This window comes from Ambystoma mexicanum, chromosome 8, assembly GCF_040938575.1.
Source record: "Ambystoma mexicanum isolate Mex_15411 chromosome 8, UKY_AmexF1_1, whole genome shotgun sequence".
In the NCBI taxonomy this organism is placed as follows: domain Eukaryota; kingdom Metazoa; phylum Chordata; class Amphibia; order Caudata; family Ambystomatidae; genus Ambystoma; species Ambystoma mexicanum.
Genome location: NC_090929.1, coordinates 404355440 through 404375673, shown reverse-complemented (window position 1 = coordinate 404375673; position 20234 = coordinate 404355440).

Sequence of the window (20234 nt, the reverse complement as noted above, 5' to 3'; positions counted from 1 at the left end):
GTGGTGAGAGGGATAGAGAGGGGGATGTCTGAGGTGATGAGAGCACCCAGGGTGTGTCTGGCAGAATGTGTCGGACCAGAGGGTAGAATGGAGATAGAGAGAGTGTCGCAGAGGTTGCAGAAGAGCCCGGAGGAGGGATTAGAAGCATCCAGGTGGATGTTGAGGTCTTCGATGGAGGAGAAGTTGAGAGGTGGAGGTAAGGAGACAAGAGGAGAGGTCAGCCCACTCTGAAAGGAAGAGGCCAACCTGGCCAGGTTGCCTGTAGATGGTGGCCACAGTCATAGAGAGAAACACAGTTGGCAACACACACCTATTTGTAGATGGTATATTTATGATATGTCTGTCATCTTTACTAGTTAGGTGTAAATCTTAACCTGAAGGGGAGAGTAAACAATCCTGGCACATGGGCCGTGTGAATATGGAATGCAATATAAAGTTCCCAAAATGAGGGAACTTCCGTCCCCTGATTTTAAAGAGTCTTATTTACATCGGCGGCCATGTTTTTCACTCTGAACTACTCAGAGGCTTATTTTCACAAGCACACTACTTTGATACAGGTAACAAGCAATGTATCCTCCTTCTTACTAGATCCCGGTAGAAGTCAGAGATTCCCCCTTTTTAGACCTTCAGCGATTACACTGATATCTTTGATCATCTGCACCTTTCAGGCGGAGAGTGCTTCACATTTAACACAGCTCCATCTTCCTTCATTGTAACTCGATCACTGCACGACATCAAGGCGAGAGACATTTTGATCTGTATCATTGTCAAACAGGTAGCCAGAATTAGTTTGTCTAGTATATTATTATCATATCACCAGAATATCAATGAGTATTTAATTTTTTTCCACCTCCAGACACCAATCTTGTGGCTTTTATGACTTAACATACATTTAATGGATGTAGAAGATTTACCAATTGTTTGACAGACCAGAGTTGGAATCCGCACTAGATCATTCGGGTAAGAAATATCAGAGATTGTTTTTTTTCCTTCCATTATTAAATCTAAGATTCTAAATACTTACAGGATTTGGTTTCTTTTTTTTACAGAACTGTGCCCCTTACATGAATGTAGCGTTGTGAACAATTTAGTCACACTGCCCTCCTTTAGGACACTAGCTATATGTTCAAATTTTTCTTGATCGACATTTAGCAATTTTCATGGTGACTAACTCAATTTCTTGAATCAGCGGTCTTAATACACTTTGCTCTGGTTTCTTCCAGATCAATACCAGATGGGATACAGTTGGACACTGTCCATGTACCATACATGCAACCATAGAATCTCTGGCATTTTTTACCATAAAGGTGATTAATCAAGCTTTAGGTGATCTTGACCTGATTATAAATTGTGTTCTACGATTAGTGTATTCTAAAATGTACATGTCTGTTTTTTTCTTTTTGTTAAATTGCAGCACGTTTTACAGTAGAATTACCCCTGATGAAGCCATTTTTTTTTTTTAGCTCAAAACGCATTGGGTTTCCAATTAAAGTCACACTGTGAAGAAAAAAAGAATAATTTTGAAATGTTATCATTTTGTGGAGTAATGCTTATTGTAACATTCACATTATGTAAGTAACTTGGAAATTGTATAACCTATCATCATATCCAATAACTGTTGGAGGGACGGGAGTTCCCTCATTTAGGGAACTTTATATTGCATTGCACAGTCAGAGAGAGGCCAGGCATTCAAAGGAGGAGTAGGCCTGCGCAGGAATGACAGAAGCAGGGATCCACTTTGGAAAGATCAGGGCTACTCCCCCTGTGGGTCGGTTAGGTTTGGGCTCAGAGAGAATCTTGTAGTCATCAGGGAGGAGAGTGTCAACACTTGTGACAACGCTGGCCATGAACCATGTCTCAGTCAGTACGAGGACATCCAGTGCAAGTTCTTCGCGGAGGTGGCAGATGTCAGAGGAGTGTTTGACAGCAAAGCGAGAATTAAGAGTAGCGACGGGGAGCAGGTTGCCACATTTGTAAGACTTCCGGGTGGGATACAGATTAGAGGTACACCCAGCTGAGGTGATAGAGGAGCCCGGGAGCGGGAACCGGTGGTAGCAGGTGGTGGAATAGTAGAAAACACCCAGATAACTGCACTTGGGGTTTTAGCACTTTGCCTGTTCACCTCTTCTACTGCCCCTCCACCCACAATGCACAGACATACAAACTCACAACCATGTGCCTCCAAACTGCCTTACACCAAATAGACCCTATTATCAATTTAATTATACTCTGAACCATGCTATCCTCACTACAATTCCCTTCTCTAATGAGCCTGCTCTAGTTCTGCCTCTTCAAAAGCAAGACGCCAACTACGGCAAGTGTTTACTAGCCTGCCTTTATTAGAATGGGAGGCTGCATTTAGGATAACCCCATATCTAGAATCCCGGGATAATCCTGTAAAGTTCAACCTTTTTGAACCTCTTTAAGTACTGAGGGTTGAAGTTTTGCATGAACCGTTGCACCCAAGCTTATTTCAAAATGACATCTTTTAGACAGCGAGAGCGAAGTTTGAGCTTTCTATGACTTTACTGGGAACTCCGAGGTTGTGCATACTCTATAGATGAAACCTACTCATCTGTAATTTATGTAATGTGCTACTTCGCCTTCCCACCCTCTGCATTTTCCTTGTGTGCCTGAATTACTGGTGACCTACAGGGAGCTGAGGGAAACATAAACAACATAAACTATACCATATTTCCCCTCTCCCTACCAACATACAACAGTAATGTTCCTGTTAAGGCTATAATCACATAGAATGGAATTGTATTTTTACAAAATGTTAAAATCCACTTGATTCATGAGACACACAACCAATTTTTTTTTAAACACATTTTTTTATAAATCAATAAAATACGAGTGTGTCCCCGATGGACAACCACCTAAAGTGCTGGTGCATTAATCGAAAATTGAAATGCTAAAAACATTTAATTTGGAATAAGACACATTATAATTTCCATCACATTTAGGACATTAGATATTCGTACAGCTAATCGTATCTAACACTTGTGACTGAGAGAGTGAAAATTAATCAGTGAGCCTACTCCTGATTCAATCTAAATCTTTTACAACAATTTTTTCAAGAGAAGACAGGACAGGAGTTAAAAATTTCACAGAATACAGAAGAGAATGATTAGAAAGCAGGCGAATCTCGTTATCAACATTTCAAACAAATAATTGAACCAATTTGAGAGAAAAGTATTGAACAAGGGTTTATCATGTTCACCATCAATTGGAAACGATTATGAGGCAATCCAAATTGATACGTGCACATTTCTAAGAAAATTCAATTGAAAAAGTTATCTCATAATTTGGAACCAAAGAGAGAGGAGGAATCATTTAAATGTAGCTTAAGTCTATTAGCCATTAAGGACAATGAGAATGTCAAGGAGTTCCCCCTTCTCACCTGAGTTCGATCTTTGCTGGATTTCTTGATCGATGCCTTCTTGCGTACTGATCGAGTCTTGAATTAGGCTGTACGAGTCTCTTCCGACTCCAGCGTGCGTTCAAGTACTGGGATGCAGGGATCCAGGAATTCAGGAAATAACAGGATGCGCAACTAGCACACGAGTCCAGGAATCAAGAAAGGAAGGAAAGGGACTAGAATTGGGTTAGAGTGGAAGAAGCAAGGGAAATAATACTGCGAGCTACGGAGCACACGCCTGGTCGCTACTTCGCAATAGCATTGAGACGTGTGGGGCCACAGGGGCGTGGCATATTTATGGAACGTACTACGTCCGCCGTGAAGGCTGGTGCGAGGCGTGTCACGTGATACGGCCATGTTGGGAGAAACAATGAATGCAAGCCCCGCCGTGACAAGGACCAGGAAGTCCAGAAGGGGCGCGTTCTGTGGGTCATGACAGCATGCCTCCTCCGAAAACCTGTTCCACCAGGTTTGCCCGGGTGTATAAGGTGAAATCTTCTGAGTAGTCGAGGGGCCTTGAGATTAGAAAGTGGTTCCCAGGTTCTTTCACTAGGAGGATATCCTTTCCATTCAACCAGGTATTGAAGCTGACCCCGTTTATACCTGGAGTCACTTATTCGAGATACTTCATATTCCAATTGGTTGTCGACCAGTAGAGGAGGAGGTCGGTAGGATTTCCGGGAGGATTCGTGGTAGGGTTTTAATAAGGATGTGTGGAATACTGGGTGAATTTTCTTCCAAGAGTCTGGTAGACTAATCCAGTATGAAACTGGATTGATAATTTCCTTGATGGGAAATGGACCATAGTACCGAGGGCCAACTTGTTTGGCCGTAGATGCTGGGGTAGTAATTTCAAGGACAACCAGACTTGATCACCGATTGCATAAGAAGGACCTGGCCTCCTTTTTAAATCCGCATACCTCTTAGTCTGTGTTCTGGTCTTCTCTAAATTTTCTTTGGCCTCTTGCTGTACGTTGATGAGGGTTTCAATCCAGGAGTCAACAGTAGGTACTGGTGTAGGATGAGGGAGAACAGAGGGTAGAACTGATGTATGGAAACCTTGGCTACAATAAAAGGGGCTGGTCTTAATTGCTGAATGGTCAGAATTGTTGTAGGCAAATTCAGCCACGGGTATCAGGAGCGACCAGTCATCCTGAACCTTGGTGGCGAAACATTGAAGATACTGTTCCAGGGTCTGATTAGCACGTTCTGATAACCAGATGAGAGGGCGCGTTGGATTCCCAAAATGCGACAGAGATGTTTCCAGAATTGAGAGACGTACTGAGGTCCTCAATCAGATATGATCTTGGAAGGGAGTCCATGTAAACGAAATATGTGTTCCAGGAAGTTTCCAGCAAGTTCGGACGAGGATGGTAACTTACACAGGGGTGTAAAATGAGCCATATGAGTGAACAAATCTATGGTAACCATGATGGTCGTGTACCCTCGGGAAGGTGGTAATTCCACAATGAAGTCTGTAGCAATGAATTCCCATGGCCTTGTTGGCAGCGATGGTTGCATTAGAAGACCCGCCGGTCTCTTGTTATCATGTTTGTTTTGACTGCAGACAGCACAAGCTTTGATGTACTGCTGTACGTCGATCTTCATTCCAGGCCACCAAAACTGTCTTTGTATAAGGCGGAGGGTGTTGGTTATGCCACGATGTCTGGAGTGAAGGGTATCATGACAGAGGTTTATCATCCTTTGTTGTAATTTCTGTGTAGGAATGACCAGTGCATTGTCCTTGAATAAGTATCCTTCCTTAAGTCTTAGGTTCCATGGATTCTTCCTTGAAATATCCTTCCAGAGGTCAGAGGATTGGGTTTGCACTCAAATTTCTTCCAGGAGGTTGACTGCTTGAGCTAAAAAGATCGTGTGGGGAAACATCTTAGGATAGGCCTTGTGTTCAGTAGTTACATAGTCAGGACGTCGAGATAAGGCGTCAGCAATCATGTTTTGTGATCGGGAACATGAGTGATTTGGAATTGGTACTGGGCAAAGAAGTAGGCCCTTCGGACCTGACGACTGTTCCTGCACTCCAATGATTGTAGAATTTGAAGATTCCGATCGTCCGTGCGGACCTGAACTGGATATCTAGTACCCAGAAGTAGATGTCGCCATTCAGTGAAGGCCTGGCGGATGGCTAAGAGTTCCTTTTCCAGGACGGAATAGTGTGTCTCACTGGGAGTCAGGGTTTGTGAGAGGTAAGCAATGGGGTGTTCCAGTTTATCTTCAAGTTCCTGTTTCAAGACCGCTCCTATGGCGTAGTTAGAGGCATCCGTTTCCACTAGGAATGGGCGATTTATGTCTGGTTGGGCCAGGATGGGGGCTTGCGTGAACTCTGTCTTCAATCGTTGGAATGCTTTGTCTTGCGGTGTAAACCAGATAAAGGGAGTGTCTTTCTTCAAGAGAGCAACGATCGGCTGCACAATCTCAGAAAAGGAAGAAATTAACTTCCGGTAGAAGTTGGCAAGCCCCAGGAAGGATTGAACTTGTTTCACGGACGTGGGAGCAAGCAATGCCAGTATGGCCTTTACCTTTGAAGGGTCCATACCAATTCCTTCTGGGCTAAGGATGAATCCCAGGTAGTGAACAGAAGTAACGTGAAAGAAACATTTTTCGGGTTTGGCTAAAAGTTTGTGTTCACGGAGTCGTTGCAATACTGCCTTTACATGCTCTTCACGCTTTAGAGGATCCTTGGAAAAGATCAATATGTCATTCAGATAGACAATGACAAAAAGGAATAACATGTCAGAAAACACCCTATCCATAAAACGTTGAAAAACTGCAGGGGCATTAGCTAGTCCAAAGGGCATGACTAGATAGTCATAGTGACCAAAGGGTGTTCTAAAGGCTGTTTTCCATTCGTCTCCTTCACGGACACGGATTAAATGATAGGCACCCCGGAGATCCAACTTTGTGAATACTACGGCGCCTCTCACAGCTTCCAGGATATCCGAGATCAGGGGTAGTGGGTACCGATCTTTGAGGGTGCATTGATTTAAGCCACGATAGTCGAGGCAAGTTCTGAGTTCCTTAATGTCCTTCTTGGGAACAAAGAACAATGAAACACCCGCTGGAGAGTTTGAGGGTCTTGTGGTGCCGTTTTCAAGGTTGGTATCCAGGTATTCTCGGAGGGCCTTTTTCTCAGGTTCGGAAAGAATGAACATTCTGCGAAAAGGAATCACTGCTGAGGGATCTGTATCTATGGCACAGTCTTCAGGTCTGTGAGGGGGTAAGGCCTGGACTATGGCAGAAAATACATCAGCATATCCCTGATAGGCCTCTGGGACCTGTATGATATTAGAAACCATGAGTGGTGTTTTCAGGTCTCTTCGTGGTTTTTTAGGGGTTGTCGGGGAGGGATCCAGGATTAGACAGTGGGGCATACAAAACTCTGAGCCTAGGAATAGTGATCCTGCTGTCCAATTGATATATGGATTGTGCTTCTGTAACCAGGGCATACCCAATACCATGGGGTAATGGGCTGACTTAATGATGTCGAATGTAATCCGCTCTTGGTGATGGTTTATGGAAAGTTGGATCTCTTTTGTCTGCAGGTTTATGGGTCCTGAAGAGAGGGGTCTTCCGTCGATTGCTTCCACCGGCTGCATGGTGCTTCGTGTCTCGTACGGAATATGATGACTAACAACCCAGTCTTGATCAATGAAAATTCCCATAGCTCTGCAGTCGACTAAGGCCAGAATGGGATAGGTCTTATTCTTGGAGGGTGACAGGAAGGCTTGTAGTATCACCAAATTGTTTTGTCCAGGAGAGTTCAAGGATGGAATTGATGTGGAGCAAACATCTCTCCCCCGAAGCTCTGCTCCATCTAGGATCGGGAGCTGGCGTTTCCCGAACGCTGAGGAGGGGCCAGAGGACACTCCCTAACCAGGTGTTTGTCTGAGGCACAATACATGCACAACCCTGTATGAATCCTTCTCATTCTTTCTTGCGGGGATATAGGTCCACGGAAGGCTCCTATCTGCATGGGTTCTGGTTCAGAGATTGAGCCTGGGTTTGTGTCCGCCTTGGTGGTACTCTCAAAGGACGGCTTCGGAGGGTTAGCTTTGGATTTTTTCTTCTCTGCCTTCCTTTCCTGGATACCAAAATCTATTTGCATGGCAAGGTCCATTAGTGCCTGGAATGAGTTTGGGCAAGCCACTCTGGCCAACTCATCCTTAATCTCCTCTTCAGTCCTCTCCGGAAAAGGGTAAAACTCGCCTCCGGGGACCAATCAGCTTCCTTGACTAACTGCTTGAATCAGGTAACATAGGTGAGCATATCCTGGGATCCTTGCTGAAAGTCTAACAGGTGTTCCTGGGCACTATAGACCTGTTCTGGACAGTCAAACATGGTCTTATGGGCTTGTATGAAGCCATCATAGTCATCTAGAAGAACGTAGTCGGAATTAACGAGGGGCGTGGCCCAGGTTAAGGCGTTTCCTGAAAGTTGGGAAATTATGAAGCCCACTTTAGCCCTGGGAGTTGAAAAGTAGTAGGGCTTAAAAGTAAAGTGAACCAAACATGAATCCAGGAATCCTCAAAGGGTTTTTGGTGAGCCATCGTATTTGTCCACTATACCTCCCAGCAATACACTTTCTTTTGTGGAAGAATTGCGGGATAGTACTAGTTGTTTTGAGAGCGGCGTTTTCCGCCTTTAGATTCTGCACCTCGGTTGATAGCTCTTGCATGCCACGCATCAGGTTCTGGATGGCCGCTTCCATGTCCATATAGAGTTCGGTCGGTTGGCGTCTCAAACTGTCAAGGAGTTCCCCCTTTCTCACCTGAGTTCGATCTTTGTTGGATTTCTTGATCGATGCCTTCTTGCGTACTGATCGAGTCTTGAATAAGGCTGTACGAGTCTCTTCTGACTCCAGCGTGCGTTCAAGTACCGGGATGCAAGGATCCAGGAATCCAGGAAATAACAGGGTGCGCAGCTAGCACATGAGTCCAAGAATCAAGAAAGGAAGGAAAGGGACTAGATTTGGGTTAGAGTGGAAGAAGCAAGGGAAACAATACCGAGAGCTACGGAGCACACGTCTGTTCGCTATTTCGCAATAGGATTGAGATGCATGGGGCTGCGGGGGCGTGGCATATTTATGGAACGTACTACGTCCGCCGTGAAGGGTGGTGCGAGGCATGTCACGTGATACGGCCATGTTGGGAGAAACAATGAATGCAAGCCCTGCCGTGACAAGGACCAGGAAGTCCAGAAGGGGCGCGTTCTGTGGGTCATGACAGAGAACACCAAAATCTTTCTATCAATAGAAGAAGACGTTGATATACCAGGGATGGAATTTAGTGACCATTTAGGTATAAATAGCAACACATGCCTACATATAGTAATAATGTAAACCACAAATCCAAATGTATACCCTAGATACAACAGGCAATTGCATGGTTGCCTTTCATGAGGCTGTGATTAAAGATGTAGAAACAGTCATGACTTCGAATCTTGGGGCCACAAGAAAGGACATACAAGTGTGTCACTCCAGGAGCAATAGGCTATTAAGAGAATATCATCCTTTAATTATATTATAGTCAAGGAAGCAGACCAGTATAATATTGTAGTTCTGAATAAAACAGACTATATCAGAATGGCTACTGAACATCTAGCTACCCCAGGCTGCTCTGAAGAGTCGAACCTACAATTTATTTCTGACACAGTCAAGGATTTGATTGACATTATTTGCAAATGACACAGCAAACAATGATGGACTGATGATGAGAAATCATTTTTAATCGATGATAAACCAAGAATACCAACAGTTTTCTTTTTGCCTAAAATATACAAGGACTTTCAGGAGTTACCTGGAGTATGACCAATAGTCAGCAGGATTGAGTGGGCAATGAAAAACCTGTCAAAATACATTGACATATAGCTATAACACCAGAAGTGTATAAATTCAACTCTTACATTCGAGACACGTTGCATGTCCTAGGAAGTTTGAACAAAACCGAGTGGCACAATTACTACATATTGGCAACCATAGAGGTTAAGGCTTTATATACATCTATTGAACATGATTTAGCATTAATGACACTTATCAAAATATTTCAGCTTCCTTTTATTTACACATTGAAATGTTGAAGGAATGTTTGGCATTTATTCTTAAACACAATGGGCCTCATTCCGAGTGCGGCGCTAACCAATGGCGCTATTAACGCCTTGGTTGACGCCGTACCCGGACCGGCAGCGCCTTGGTGGATGGCGGAATTACCGCCCCATTCCAAGGTTGGCGGGGCGGTAATTCCCCAATCCCCATTTACCCTTCTCCATTCCCATTCTTGCCCCATAGGGCATAATGGGAGTGGGGAAGGCGTCAATTGCGCCACCGTAAATTACGGTGGCGTAATTAACATCAAGGTCCCTTAGCGCCATGGTTTTTAACACCTGCTAAAAGCAGGTGTTAAAACCACCATGGCGCAAAGGGAACTCGGAGTATGGCGGTAAGGGATTACCGCCACCGCTCTCGTTAGCGGTGGCCGCTATCCCTTACCGCCATACTCAGAATGAGGCCCAATGTGTTTCTATTTCATGATAAACTGTACCAACAGATCAGAGATATAGCAATAGGGGCATTCTTTGCACCCTCAGTGGACAATCCTTTTGTGGGAGAACCGACATGCGACTAAACATTTAGAGTTCTCTAAAAACGTAATCAGATGGTTACATTATATTTATGATGTGTTGATCATTTGGGAAGGTAATGCAGCATAATTAGATGATTATTGTAGTTATCCAAAGAACAGCATGTTTGGTTTGCAATTTACTTTAGGAAAAAAGCAAGTAATGTATCAATTTATTGGATCTCTGAATTTATATTGAAAACTATCAAATACATACCAAAACATATCATAAAAAGACAGAGGTCAATGCTACTTTGCATGCTGACATTTTCATTTGAAGAGCACCATTAAACACATTCCGATTGGTGAATTCACAAGGGAAAAAAGCAACTGTAGCAATGATTCCATGTTCATGCAAGAAAGTGATCTTATTCAAGTCACATTTTACGCACAAGGGTATCCCATGCAATCAGTCATAGAGGTCAGGGAGAAAGTTGCAAGTAACCAATGGATTTACACCGAATAAACATAAAGTTGAGTCATATTTAGAAAATGTCAGAATGATTACACAGCACGCCAGTGCCAGTCAAGTTATTAAAAAAATATTTAGGAAAGAAATGGCACCTCTTACAACTAGATCCCGATTTACAACAGTATATTTTGGATCATCCGTCATTTTTGTACACCAAAGCTCCTACTTTAAAGAACTAAACTCAGAACAGGTTTTATGGACAGTAACAAAAAAGTTGTACGACCGAACATTATTACTGTTTCTCCTATGAAAGGTTTTTATAAATGCTCACATTGCAGCATGTGCAAATATGCATTGAATAATATTCAGACATATCTTAGGAAAAATGGCAAAATGATCAATATTCATGAGTTTATAAATTGTAGAACTACTTTGTCATTTACATCATTGTATTTAAATGTAATACATTGTATGGGGAGCATCATTATGCAACTTAGATTCAGAATCAAATAACACTGCCACAGTCTAACCACTTGAGATCGCAAGACACCATTGGCTGAACATTAGTCTAAGGAACACTCGATGGAGAAGAACATGGATTTGTAATTCTTTCACATTAAGCAGATCCAAATTGATTCGTAGTTGGGAGATTGAGAAATCGAGAAATCATACTGCCTTAGGAAGAAGCTAAAATCCTTCACAATCTTAGAGCTGCAACAAAGGTACTCAATAGCGATCATGAGATGCATTTATTTCTTTAGATAATCAGGACATTTTATGGAAAGCAATCCTGACCAAGAATTTTAAATGTATATGAATATGGATAGTGGTAAGTGTTTGATGTATACTGTACCATTTTGGTATGACCAATGGGAATATGGCACCTTGGATTAGTCATGTACGCTACAAGGATATATTGTAAGAAATACTTTTTAGCAGTTCACAGCATGTGTGAATCATGTTTACACTTGAAATGAAATAAACAGGAGTTATCCTTACAAATCAAACTGAACCTTTGAGTTTATTCATAATATAAAAAGATCCAGTGCACATTACCTAATTGTTTACATTACCATAATCTTATCTAACCCCTCACCGCAATACAATCTGCAGGGGAATTGATCTCTATACCCCAATACAATCGACAGGAGAATTGGTTGAAGCCTGCTCGGACAGTTCAGAGTCTTTTCCTTTACAGAACTCCTTCCTCGGGACATATCCAAAAATTCAAGTTAGTAGTAACCTTTCATCCACTTGTAAATCTTAGCCACTCCTCTCAGTAAAGGTGGATCTAATGGTAAACAAACAGGACATACATTCAAAATCATTTCAATAAAATGTAATACTCTATCTGCAAACACTCTATTTAAAGGTCTATTTAAAGAACAGTTAGGCCTCTTCACCTACTCACCAAATGCGAACAGGCGTGGTGTAGGCCTTTTCTAAGGAAAATATGAAAAAAAGGGAAACGGCCCAGCTACAGAGAGCCAACATTCCAGGAATACCCCAATAGAGGAGCCCCTGGAATGTTTGAGACCCGCAGCCATACTTATCCACGTAAAATAATAGTGAACATGTCACATCAGTGATTAATTTGTCCTCCCACATTCTCAGTGAAGCAGAAATTATACTATTAGAAAGGTCCTTTCCTTTGTCCCTACACACAATACAGATTGGTTAAAAATACAGCAGGAATTAACTCAGTTTTTCCAGAAAGTGAGATTGAAATGATTTTTCGAGGAACATGACCACAAAGAGGAAAGAGGAGGTACTGGTTTTTATTATTATTATTGTATTTATAGAGCGGGGACCGAGCTTCAAAAAGCAACAGAGCGCTTTACAGAGGTATACAACAATACAGGTGCACATGTCAATGTGATATGGGGCGGGATGAAGACCTGGTTCACTTTATTTTGATCTGCCCACTCTATAAAATGGAGAGGGTAAGGTGGTTAAAACCTCACTTTTTAGATCATGAAATTGGAACCTGCAGGGAAGCAATGGATTTTATTTTTAACTGCATTGATCCACAATTTCCTTTTGACCTGATGAAGTACTTGGATGAAGCTCTAAAAGGGAGAACACTTAAAATAAATGTGGCTGTAGAAAAATATGTTAGAGCATGTTTTAAAGGTGGAATTTACTTTGTTCTTCATCCAAACCAAGAGTTACAGCTCCTGTACCATAGCAGAACTTGCCAAGACTGGACAAAAAAGTGAGCTAAGAACATTAATTAGTGAAGTCACTTACCGGTGGCCCTTTGCCCATCCAAACGCTTTGACACGTTGAAGGTTCTTTTTGGCCTTCTTATTGGCTTGGCTAGTATTCGCTTCCTAATGCCCTCCAAAAGTCGGGAACAGCTTTGTTCATCGTAGCAGATCCTCTCCTAACTTTTGGAACCCATTTCACCCCTTCAGAATTCTTCCCCTAACTTTTTCCTGCTCTTCAAGAAACACTCTGTGAACATTATGCACGACTTTGTGCTTTTACGTGCGCATTGAACATTGAGCATAAGGCTCCATTCATCTTATGTCTGGACTTATAAAGTTAGGGCTGCCATCTCTGAAAAATGTTGGTGCTACTAAAGCTATTCACACTTTTCCTTTGCAGGTATTAGTGGGGTTATTAACTTTCTCGTAATGACACCAGTGACTGTGTATATATTGCATAGTGTATTGCAATCTCGAGTCTGGCGTGTTTATCTCCATCTCAGAGCTGTGGGTAACCACACAGAAAAATGTAAATTTTCGGCACACTTCCTGCCAGCGGTATTAATTCTCGGTAATTGCACCAAAAATTCTCCATTGGTCCAATGAACCCAATGGGGAATGGGGACTAACTGTAAGCAACCAACCCATGATCCAGTGGCAAAACCGCCGGACGAGTGGGCGCTAACACTAATAAAGTTGGGTGGTATCCCAGCAGGGATACTGCCAAATGCCTGTAGCCTTGACTGCTCCACAAGCTACGTGAATTGGTCTGGCTATCTTCCCAGAAGTGTCCCGCTGTTCATCTAACAGGGGTGGCCTCCTAAACATCTGTCCACCAGAGCAGAGTTCAGAAATCCATTCTAGCACCTGCTATTTTGTGTGAATTCTGCATATTTCGACCAGTTTTGAACAACATTCTCTTACACATAATGAGAAATGCCTCCATTGCAGATCGTGGCGTTATGCCTGTAGATGCACATAGCAAATGTGGGATAGCTGATTGCCACCATTTTTAGTCAGGTTGAAGTTGAGCTCAGCAACTTCAAGATCTGCCGGTCTAAGAATTGTTATGCTCAGGGAACATTTATCAGTTTTTTGTAAACCATGGTAAGGACAAATTGCCCACATAACATAAGGCACCTTCTTCAATTAGGACGACAGTGGTTTGCAATCTTTGAGTTTGGCCCATAGACAATAGCTGTACATTCAGTCTTGTGGCCTCATACACAGCAATTTGTTTTTTTAAGCAGATCACATGTTTTCATCTGCAGTGCCAATTTCAAATTTAAATTATCCAGAAACGTTGAGACCTCCTATCCAATTAACAGTGATGCTGAAGCATTACAAATTGAAAATTGTGTCCAATAGTGTGTCTATTAAACATGTTTGGGTATTACCCAATCTGTACTTACTCCACTGTGATGTTTTTAAAGATCCAATGACAATTTCCTATTGGACCCGATTCACAAAGATTTGCATTGAAGTAGATCAGGAGATAACCTGAACATCTCAGATGTGCGCCTGCTAACAGAAAATAGGGCTTTTCTTGCTCCAACCCCTGTCTCTTGAGGAAGGAACCAACGCAGATAAGACTGGGCCCATCCATCCTACACTTCAGGAAGGACTTGAAGACCCTTCTGGTGAAAGAACATTTCACCATCGATGATCGCTCCACTCAGCCCTACTTGTCCCCTGCTGGGGCTCCTGTGCTCCCCTTCCCGATCCCAACTCCTCTGCTTACTCATACCCTAGTTGTAGCTCCTGTATGTATCCCTCTATGTACAGTGCTCTGTCACTTCCTAGCTAGTTCTAGCCTTTATAAATCCCATAGACACATACATACATTCATAAATGTATCTGATTCACAAAGTTGAAAGAAAAGAAAATTAGGAGCGGCCTACAGCATTGATGTGATGTTCATGTGCAAATGAGATCCACAAACATTTGATCAAGGTATCTCACTGATGCTCCTGGCAGTTGCCTGTTGGCTCTAGGTTTAAGCTTTGTAAATGAAGTATGAGGTATCCAGAGCAAGTCTTGGGTGCCCCAGGCATTGCCTGATTTGCTCCAATGCAAATCTCTGTGAGTCAGGCCCTCTGAGTTAAACTTCTTGGGATAACTGTGCAAAAAAGCTTTTAAGAAACTCACATTCACAATTCCTTCAACTTGAAACAAATCCAAAGTGCACAATTTTCTCGTCATGTTCAATGTGTTGCAAAAAAGGTCTCATTATTTACACAGGTGTTTCATGTAGTCGTAAAACCTTCTGTTATTGCTCAGTCGCAAGGTCTGTTATCATGATAAACCAATAAACAACAGGTGTTCTTTTGTCTTAACTTAGGCAGCCGTGTTTGGGTTTGGCATGGGAGGGCCTTGACTGGCACTGAATGCAATCTTAGAAGTGGGCTGGGAGCTCAAGAGATGATCTGAGGGTTTGGAGGACCCTAATAGAGGCAGTCTATGGTCATGTTCTTCAAAGAGTTACTTTCACGGAGGGGAAGGGTTGTGTTTGCACTGTTGTGCGAATAAGTCGCCTCTGTGCAGCTTTCCCCTTTTCTGCCATGTAGTGGAAAAGTTAAGAGTAAGACATAGGCTATCATCTTTACCCTTCAGTTTTTCTCTATGTGTGTAGACAAGTGTAAATGCCTCCTTCAACAGGCGTTTCCAGGTGGTAATGTCAGACGTATCCAACGGGAATACATTTGTTTTCTGTGAGTATGAAAATACACGGTGCTCATTTTACTGCATACATTGCATGGAGCGGGCCAGGTACGTTTGAACTTAGGTGCAAAGAGGCCCCCCTATTTGCAAGTTTAGTCATTTGCAAGGAAGTGCAAACGATGATTGCAAAAAGCAAATGAAAATACCTTTATGCCGGCTTTTCGCAGTGCAAATTGAGCAAATGCTGCCTGCCATTTCAGCCCTATGAAATTTGCCTTCTTTTGCTGGTTTAAAAGTGAGGCAGATTCCATAGGAATCCACAGCATTTGCACGAGCATGAAAAAACATGGAGGTGTACATTCTTTGTGCATTTGTATGGTGGAGAAGATGGGGGTTCCATTCTATGCCCCCACTCCGCCAGACAAGTAAATAAAAACGCGGAGCAAAGTAAAATAATGCAACAAATATTTACACATGTATTTTTTGCATGGTTTTTACTCAACTCCACCAGGAACCTGACCCCCATGCTGGCGGAAACCCAAGCAGAACTGACAGATAGACCTGGAAGAGGTGGTGAACATGTTAAATCTACACTGTTTTCCAACTCTGTCTGCCAAATCAAAGTGCTGCGGCTGGGCAAAAATAGCGGTAAATGCGTACTGTTACTTTTACTGCCAGTTTTACTGATCTGTGGGACTTAGAAAATGCCCCTACCGCTCACATGTTGTAAAGTAGTATGTGAGGTAATGTGATGTATGGGCTCGTTGAGTGTCACTTCCCCTCAATGAGGCAGATAAAGGGGGGACTTGGAGTCTTTTATTTTTTATTTTTTTATGTAAGTGTTTACAGCTGAATACACAGCCTTTTCACTTTCAAGAAATAGCAAATATCAAAACAACATACAGCAATGAAACACAAATGCAAAGATAAAAAAATAAAAAAATACAATAATAACCAGGATATAAAACAATTCAAATGCAAATTACAATGAACTCATATAAAATCGATTCATTTCACTACATAGGGCCCCAAAAACATGTTTCCATACATGATAAGCGGATGCGGTGATCACCAACGAGTTACCTGAATACAAATTGGCCCAAAATTGGTCAGTTGACACTCTATCAATAGTAGAGATACATTTCCCATAGCTTTTCATATACAGATGTTCGAGGGCTTTGCAATTAGTCAATATATGCCTAGCTGTTTCTCACTCCACATCACAATGTCTACATTTTCGATTTACAAAATGTCCTTGTCAGGTGTGGTCAAATCTTTCATGAAGATGCTTTTTCGCGTGAATGTACCAAGCACTGAGTAGAACAACACTTCGGTAACATTGTACAATTTCAGGCCGCCGTCACACATTTCAGAAGGAGTCTAGACATGGGTGAAATCTGTATTTAAAGGCAGGCGGTCTATCAGATGGTCTATAACTGGTGGAACCTATGTGTGAAAGCTGCTGCAAGGGGCACAGTGTAAACCAGGATGGCGCAAGGCCTCCTGTCACTTTGGCGTTTGAAGAGACATGCCGTCTTCTTCTGCTTATATGCAGTGACCAATGATTGTTGAATGACCCGAGAAGGATTTTATTCAACTAAAAAGGGCTCCTTTATCTGTTGGAAAAGGAATGTGACCTTTGCCCTCTATAAATTATAGGGTGTTATCTGACATTAGCCCTAAGAATTGGCATCCATAACATTTGATTGGTGGTTCAGACCAAAGGAGCAATTGTGCTCTCCAAATTGGACTGATGAGAAGCCTATATCATCATCACCCTTCCTTTATTTGGTTGAAAGCAAATCTTACAATGTCGCAATAAAAAATAAATAATATTATGAATAGTAATATTAAAAGCAAAGAACATAAAGACATAAAACACAATTGTTACATTAATTGATCTTTTACTATTGCATTTATTAATGTGGACTAATGTCCAAGTGAGAGCAGGATGTGATCAGCTAGAGTAAATAATCCCCAGCGTTTTATGCCATTTCCCATTTCTCCATCAACACACTGGTCTAATCATCAATACTGATGCCAGGGTGTAAGACCAAACAATGGAGATAAAGAAGCGTGTTCCTCTCCGGATGGCCCCAAACATTTTATAATTCCAGCCTTCCCCCATTTGATCATGTATGCAGGGGTAAAACATAAGAAATATGCTTGTCACATGTTTCACTGGAGGGCTATCAAAAATGAGCATTGCCAAAGTCATGTTAGAAAACCAATGCTTTCCTATATATTTTAACAGTAATGTATTGCTTATTTTAAAGTTTGTCATGTACAAATCATTGTGTGTTCACAAAAGACATGAAAATGCCTTTATAAAAGATTAACTTTTATATTTCTGACATACATGTGCACCGTACCTCTGAAAAGGTTATATTGTACAGGAAAACATACCTAATGAAATTGATAATAATATTAATAATAATATATTTTTGATTCAGGAGTGCACTTGGCTGTGAATGTTGTGGAAAATTAAACATGGAATTTTCTACATGAAATTACAAGTGACTATATTAAGCTCTGTTGAAACTTATCAATTGTGTTGGGTAATGTAAGAAGTGGTGCCAGTTCTTTGCCTTTCTATATGTTTTACCAGAATAATTGGGCATCATTTTAGATTACTGCAAAAAGTTTTATTTTGCTATTAGATCAATATACAGTTCAAAGAAATGTTCTTGGTGTGTATGAAACTCTGCACCATTTGCTGGGTGCTGGCTCTCAAGGGAGCAGGTAAATACCTGCATCCCGTAGATGCACTCTTTTCATGATAGCTGCTGAAAAACATCATGAATGAAGCAAGGTATTATTCTGGCACCTCTCACTTGAGATTCAGGCAATCTCTATTTCTCATTTATTCTCCCCTACAAGATGAGGCTTTACATTTACAAGATCACAATTAGATTTAGAAACATGCTATCCTCAAATTAAAAAAAACAAATTGTCTTTTTCTTCAACATTTTCTAATATATTTTGGTCAACAGGTTTGCAGCCTTGTAAATTGTATTCATTTCCTACAGCACCTGATTTGAATCATTTTCAGGCAAATTTCCTGTTGGTCGTTCTTATTCCTTTCAGCATTTTGTCATACTCTTCCCTGCATGACTGGACATCTTTCTCTGACATGAGCTATTATTATTATTATTATTATTATTATTATTATTATTATTATTATTATTATTATTATCATTATTATGTAGTGTTGTTTCGTTCTTTTCACCCTCTGTACAACCCATTCGAATTTTATCTAAAATCCCTCTTTTGGCATTGGCTTGATTCATGACAGGTGGTATTTCATCATCTACAGCAGATCCTGCATCTGATGAGCGAGGTGTTCGATGCAACGCAGCTACCACAGTACTTAGCGGCCAATGAGGATATGCCTTTTAGAGGTCACAAATATAATAATAATACATTTCTTATATAGTGCAACACACCCATAAGTCTCAGAGCACTGAAATAACAGAAAACATTATTATCCCACAGAGTGATACTCAATGTATCGATCTTTGGAAGGATGAAAGACTGAGTTGATCCTACAAGGATTCAGACCTGACACAGCAGGCTGCAAACAGATATCAGTGTTGACCACTGAACTCACTGTGCTATCTGACCCACATATATTTCCACATAAATCCTGATGTGCAATGATATGGTGCTGTTCTGGTACAGGACTGTAATTCTGAAATTATTTTTCGAACATAATATAATTTTCTGAGGCTTCATGATAGTTCTGAAGGTTGGCGGAATGGGGACATATATAGTCTTATATTCGAATGTCAGAATTGGTGTACACTGACTACTTTCAACACGTCATCGTCATCATTGTCTTCATTCCACTGATCAACTTTTCACCAAGCTATAATTCCAATGGGCAGTAAACTCTGAACCACCTGGCTTGTCAATGCCTCTATTACAGAGGTCCAGAAGATAAAATAGTTCTGACTTGTCATGGACACAGTTTAGACATTAGAAGTTATTTTCTTTGGCACAAAGTTCATTCAATTCAAATGGCAACTCAAACGATCGCCACATGGATAATCCCCTGACTACTGTTCAGTTTGTCCTTCTTATTGTACCTTTCATAGTCTATACTTCTAAAAGTGTTCATGTTAGAGAACACAAGAACTGTATTGCCTTGTTGTTCAGCATCTCGTTGTTTCCCAGTCAGGATTGCCCATTTATAAAACACAGTACATACTGTTAGAAACATAAGGGCCTTCTCATAAGAAGTCCCCAGGGATCCGTTGCTCAGTTGGCCAGGGGAGGGCCATCGCTCTTGGATCCGAACCCTGGGGGCGGAAAAGCAAGGGAGGATCACCTGGGCAGGGGGTCTTTGGGAACTGTGGTGAGAGCGTCCAAAGGTGAGATGCAGTATTCCGACCGGACGATAAGTAAGGAAGAAGAAATCCCGGAAGCTTTTATGGGATGTGTTGGTTCTATCATCCCTGATCCAGGCCTCATTAACCCTGATCCAAGAGAGGACAAGAAAATATTTTATTATAGGAAACTACGTGAGACAAAAGATTCACAGGGTAATTCATAGTATTCAGTGCACAAGTGGCGCACGCGGCTGGCGCACAGCGTGCGCGTGCGACTTTCTGTGACAGCCACTTGTGCTAAAATCCATTTCTGCGCACAGCGTATTCATGGATTTTAGCTTCCAAAACCAGCCGTGGTGCAGAGTGGCGCAGCGACCCTGCAGCAGCGCCAGTTACGCCTCCAACCCCTCCCCGTGCGCCAAGCACAGCGCACAAATCCCATACATGGCGCACAGGCTCCCAACCACGAAAACGCCTGTAAAACTCCCCGCGCACCCCTCCGAATACACGTACCCCGCTGCACGGGGAGTCTCACAAGCGATTCGAGCGGGGTACGTGTATAACTGG